The 6,000-nt window shown below is 37.4% G+C and overlaps 1 protein-coding gene across 4 annotated transcripts in view; it reads right to left on the reverse strand.

Moving 5' to 3' along the window:
* Nucleotides 1-1,984, reverse strand: part of tmem150c (transmembrane protein 150C) — a 45,166-nt gene extending 43,182 nt beyond the window's left edge. Inside the window, exon 1 of one of the 4 annotated variants that reach the window (XM_039758799.1) lies at nt 1,839-1,961. The gene's annotated coding sequence lies outside the window, so the exon portion shown is untranslated. Of the gene's footprint in view, nt 1-1,838 lie in introns of all 4 variants that reach the window. The other 3 variants (XM_039758798.1, XM_039758800.1, XM_039758801.1) reach the window with 3 other exon arrangements.
* Nucleotides 1,985-6,000: the final 4,016 nt, after the last annotated feature.

Genomic DNA, 6,000 nt, shown 5'->3' on the forward strand with positions numbered 1-6,000 from the left:
ATGCTGCTGGGGCTCCTTTATAAATACAGCAATAAGCCCATACAATGCCTCACTATGACTGCCTCTCGCATCTTTAGCCAAGTCAAAGGATTTTGTGTTTTTTCTTTCCGTTTTTGTAATTCTCAGGTTAGTTTGGGGGATTGTTCTTCTTTGTTACATTTCTCTATTTATTGAGCTTCTGTAAGACACAAAGTAATATCTATTTGTCTAGCAAAACATGTAAAGTGAATGTGCAAGCTCTGCAAATAATTAAGGAAAGGGATTCAAAACTAGGACACTGGATCAATGAGGCATCAACCCTACACACTACGACACCATGTTTATCCAACTATCAATCAATCTATACATGATTTTTATGAAGCACTCTGACTGCATTAAATGTGCTACAAAAATAAAAGTATTATATGAATAATGTTTGCAGAGAAAACAGTCATTCATTGGTTGATGTTGGCCCGTGAATTATTCAGCCCTCAGAAGTTGTGTCATTTCTCTCCGAGAGTGTCTCAGGAGAGGGTCATGAGAGGATCCACAAACCACCTTTGTCTGCTATCAGAAATATTATGACATCAACCGTCAAGACTGAGAAACAAAAGACCATATATTAAGAGGTAAAATTTTAACAGTCTAAAATACCTTATTAAAATACTGCCACTAATATTTTATGGTGCCTTTGATCAAATTAGTAATGTGAAACAGCACAGCATGAACATGAAGAACAGAAGACGATTAATAAACCTGCTGTCTTCATTTAAAGAAAAAAATTCAAGCAGTATTACTTTGTAAACTATTGTTTTGGATGTTTTTTATACATCAATGGGTATTGTGTTGTAATCTGCATTTAGCAGTTTCAAGTGCAGCATATTTATTAAAATATATTTTTTTTTACCATTTCAGTCATCTCTTTCTCCGCATCACAATTATCATAATACACAGCAATAACTATTCAGCACTCTTTCCAACCTTTTAGCAATTATCGCATTCCAAGCCCATCAACATGAAAATATTTAACATTTATACAGCTACAATACTGCCAAAGTACAAACTTGGTGTCTACTGGCTGTAAAGTCTGGAGCAAATGGCAGTTTGTGATTTTACAGGTATATTCTGGTTTGTCTCCGAGACCTATTAAACCTTGAAGTGTGTGATCCCAGAGAAAGAAAGTGGCTGCTTTATTACATACATGGGCATCTCAGATGTGTCTGCTACAAACTTGTATTCTACATGGTAAACATGGTATTAAGCTACAAAAGCACTTGTGGGTGTCTGTCATTGTAATGAATTGAAAAATTCGCTTAATTTGTTTATATGAACGTATTAAATAGACGACAATTACTCTGCCATATTGCTCAAAAAGGCCCTGAATTATGCTCATATAAATAATCTTATAAAGCATAAGATTTACAAAGTAAGTCTTATAATCTTATAAAGTATATAAGATTACAAATCTTATATAAGTAATCTTATAAAGATTTTAAAATGACAAGCTATTATCAACTAATGCCTGTGTGTAATGCGTGACGCAGAACTGATGTTATTCGTTTCAGGTGGGTCAACTAAAGTACTGGCACACTGATATACAATGCGTTACTAAAAGACAGGAAAATAACTGTATGAGTATTCTAAGTTAAGTACGAATGCATTGAAATGCCCATCTACCAGCTCTGTTCCTGTCTACAAATACTATAAATCAGCATTCAACGTATTGGTTAACAAACATAAACACACTGAATGACATGCTGGATCCTTACAACAGCACTGGAGAATGGTTTAATTAACGCCATTAACAGAACGAAACGTCCACCGTAACCGACACTAACGGTAAACCATGCACAACCAACCTTCGTGCAGAAACTCCAGGGAACAGCAACTGGATGTAAGGTGCTTACGGCTAAAGAAAACATGACGTAGAGCGTGCATGCGCAGTAACTTGTTGGGAGAGCGTCCTGTAAGTAAGACCAATCATCAGTTTCGATGTTTACAAACACACGCCCATTCATTTTCTAACGTCGCGTGAAGCTCAATTCGTGGAAGCTGGAGCCTTTCCCAGCAAACATTGCGCGCAGGCGGCAACAATCCCTGGACTGACCCCGGGGTACCAGTCCATCACAAGTTGAAAACACACACACGCGCGCTGGCCAACTTGGCACCAATCGTCTACTTATAATGCATGGGAGCACCTGCATGAAATCCACGAGGAGACACGCAAACACCCCGCAGGGAGCTTGAACCCCTGGCTCCTTTATTGACACATCTCTCTCTGGTGACATCTCCTTGCCATTTGTAGTAACATTACACGCAGTGAATAAAATTAAGTGAAACACCTGGCACTGAAAGCCAAGTATTGTATATATCTCTGAAGCCAGGAGCCTCCAACCCTGCAGCTGCAAATACTGATGAGCCCGAATAGCTGTGGCGAATGAGATGCGATGTCTTGCTCCGATCCTTAGTGTCGAAAAATAAAATTACACAAAATAATACCTTGCGCCCGATGCTTACTGGGATAGGCTCCGCAACTTTACTCTGGATAAACTGATACAGAAATGGATGGATTACTAATGTCGACAAACGGAATTTGCCGTGCAGCAAACAAGAGGTCCAGTAACGCCGAACAAGCCATTTCACTCATCGCAATGCTCATAAACGTCCCTCTTTTGCATTTCATCATTATTATTTCTATGGAAACAACCCCTTGGAAATAAACTGTCAAATATTTTGCACATGGACAATTAAGTTCCAATAGTTGTTTTACTGGAAGATAAGACTAAAACAATTCCTGCCGGTGTTTTTCCTAACTTAGCTGCTTAAGAATTGTTCGAAAGACATCTGTTTTAAAAAATAATTCCAGAATGTTATTTTGAGACCCTGTTTTGGGGCCGATTCGTGTTACATAGATAATCAACCCCCCTTGCTTGTCCTGAGTCTGCCTTAGGGACTCCGCACTGTCGAACACGCCCACTGGGAGCCAAACTTGTGACATGCCCATCTGGCTCCGTTGATCCGAAGGAGCAGTGAATTTGCAAGCAAAATGCAGCAAACAACATCTTTAGTAATGCAGAAAATGACATTTCACTCATCGTAATATTCATAGATGCTCCTTTTCTCATGCTATCATTATTGCTGTTATTAATATTACTAACCGTCGTATTTTTAGAGTAGCGAGTCTATTCGAAAAGAAATCAAAATAGCAATTTTATGAGTAAATGTACGATAAATGCTGCATGAATTTCACATATTCCCATTATTAGAAATTGATGCTGAAACCGAAAAACGAAACGAAAGGACACAGATGCGCATTGTTTTATTATGATGAGGGTAGTATATGCGTTGATGCATTTGGAAGAACACTTTAAGACAGATAGGTTTTTGGAAGCTGCTGCACACCTTCTCTTGTAAGCCGTCTCATCATTGTTGAGAGTGCCTTTACTTCTTCAGTACCAGACACACCCATGTTTTACTCATAAACACAATAGTCATTTCAAAATGAATCGGAGTTAATAAGCTTGAACTTATTAGGTGTTTAAACTAATCTTTCCGCAATGGAAAGCTGTGTGCCCCACGAGACTTGTGCTGCTTCCCTGATAACACAAGCACAGACGGAGTTTAAAAGGGCAACTGAGGTGAATCTGCCGCGGTTTGCTTGTCTGCGGAGCAGTTCAAGCATGCGCTGCCGACACGAAAACTTTAGAATAATAATAATAATAATAATAATAATAATAATAATAATAATAATAATAATAATCAGGCTTAGAGTTTGCGTTGAATCCATCAAGCTGCTCGATTGTTTAATTTACGGGAAGGACTGTAATTGGGGTGTTATGGTTTATTATAATTACGGGGATCTTGTTATTTATAACTAAATCTTTGGTGTTATAATTTCCTAGTTATTTAAGTATTTTAAATGATTTTACATCTTGACTAGATGGTGAAGTTCGTGTAGTTGCATCCTTCTTGAAATAGGACTAATTTTTACGCGTATTTTCGCATCTTCGATTTCCCTTTTTGTAATTTCAATTTAGGATTGATGAAAACTTGACTTTCCCTTTGGGGATTAATAAAGTATCTATCTATCTATCTATCTATCTATCTATCTATCTATCTATCTATCTATCTATCTATCTATCTATCTAACTGACATGCCGCACTTAATTGAGTGCTATGGTAAAGGGTCAAATAGATGGGATTATACTTACTGTACTGCATTTGAGTTGGCGCTTAGAGTTTGGCTTTCCTGTATTTTGATATTTTAAATAAACGGACACAAAATTATTACGTTAAATGTCATGGTTAATCCGTTATAGCGGTTATATGACCTGCTAGGGATAAGTGTATTTCGAAAATGGATGTTTAGTTATTTCATAGCGTAAATGGCAGGAGCTTCTACAAAGAGATCTCCTCATTCGTGAAGTACGGGTAACACCACCTCAACTAAGGGATAATATTACAGTATCGGAGGACTGGAAGCTCCTCTGGAAAGGAAGAAAGATGTTGCTGTGGCGCCTGATAGAGCTGAGCAGTTGCTGTCCAATTTGAGGAGGTCAGTTCAGGAAACGGCAGGAAGACATTCCAAACCATATCATCTGCCAAAATCTACAAATCATCTGGGGGATGAGATTGGAAGAACAGAGGCCTTCCTGGTTGGGGAGGAATAGTAGAACTGTGATTCTCTTTGTCCAAGTACATACTGTTTAATCGATTATTTCCCCAATGATCCTGTCACTTCTAATATTAAAAACCCATCTAAATGGGGCAAGAATGTAGAATTGATACATATGGATGGCCTAATAGCACATGTGGCTTGTGAATATGGCGGATGTTATCTCTTTAAAAGACTAATTAACCTACCTGTATAAACTGGCCTTGAAACAGTCACAAGCCAGGTGTCTGAGGAGAGCATCAGCTAACTTGGTGTTTCAGTAAGGAAGCGACATTTGTGCCTCAAATGTTCACATTTATGTGGTAGGATTTAATTATTTTAAAGGGATTTTTTATGGGAATTTTAAGTATTAATATACAGTATGTGTATTTATATGAGCCAAGGTGTTTTAACTAATTGTAAGTTTTGTTTTGTAGATACAACAATGGGGCTTATTACGTTTTTCTTTACTCTTTTCACAATATTTTTTAGATTGATTTGCTATGTGTTGCTGTCCTTTTTTTTATAATTTTTTTTCACTATTTTTGGTAAGTTTGTGGGGTTTTATTGCACATTACAAAGTTAATTTGTATTCAAAGTCTAATGGAAGCCTTGACAAGTCATACTGTATTTACCGGTTGTCTGTAAGTAGTACTAGGGTGTTGTACTGTGTTTGCCAATATGAATGTAGTGAGAAGTCAAGCAAAATGATACCTTCTATTGGCTAACTAAAAAAAGATTACAATATGCAAACTTGCAAAATTTTGCCTGAAGAAGGGGCCTGAGTTGCCACGAAAGCTTGCATATTGTAATCTTTTTTTCGTTAGCCTATAAAAGGTGTCATTTTGCTTGACTTCTCATTACATTCATATTGGCAAACACAGTACAACACTTCAAATTTAACTTCTCATCAATACAATCTTTCCACTACTTTCAAGTTTGACATTTTGTTAAACTAGACCTGCCCAGTTTTCTTCACCTTCCACCTATTTCTATTCCAGAAGAAATATTGATCAGTCTTGAAGACCCAGATAGCATCTTCACAATTTATAAAAATGTTTTGAAGCCCCTTCCTTTCAAAGATCACAGGGCACACTCAGGAAAGGATCTGTCACTTAACATCTCAGAGAAGGAGTGTAAGGCAGCCATGCACAGAATACACTGTAGCTCCATATGCACAATTCACTCAATTATTCAACTTAAAAATTTCCATCAAGTGCATTTATCTCGATTAAAACTATCCAAATTGTTCCAGGGCAAGATCCAATCTGTGAACGTTGCAATCTAGCTCCAGCCTCTCTGGACTACATGTTAATTTGGTGCACACCCAAAGTAACATTTTGGACAAAAATCTTTGAATGCCTATT

Source organism: Polypterus senegalus, chromosome 7 (genome assembly GCF_016835505.1).
Source record: "Polypterus senegalus isolate Bchr_013 chromosome 7, ASM1683550v1, whole genome shotgun sequence".
Taxonomy (NCBI): domain Eukaryota; kingdom Metazoa; phylum Chordata; class Cladistia; order Polypteriformes; family Polypteridae; genus Polypterus; species Polypterus senegalus.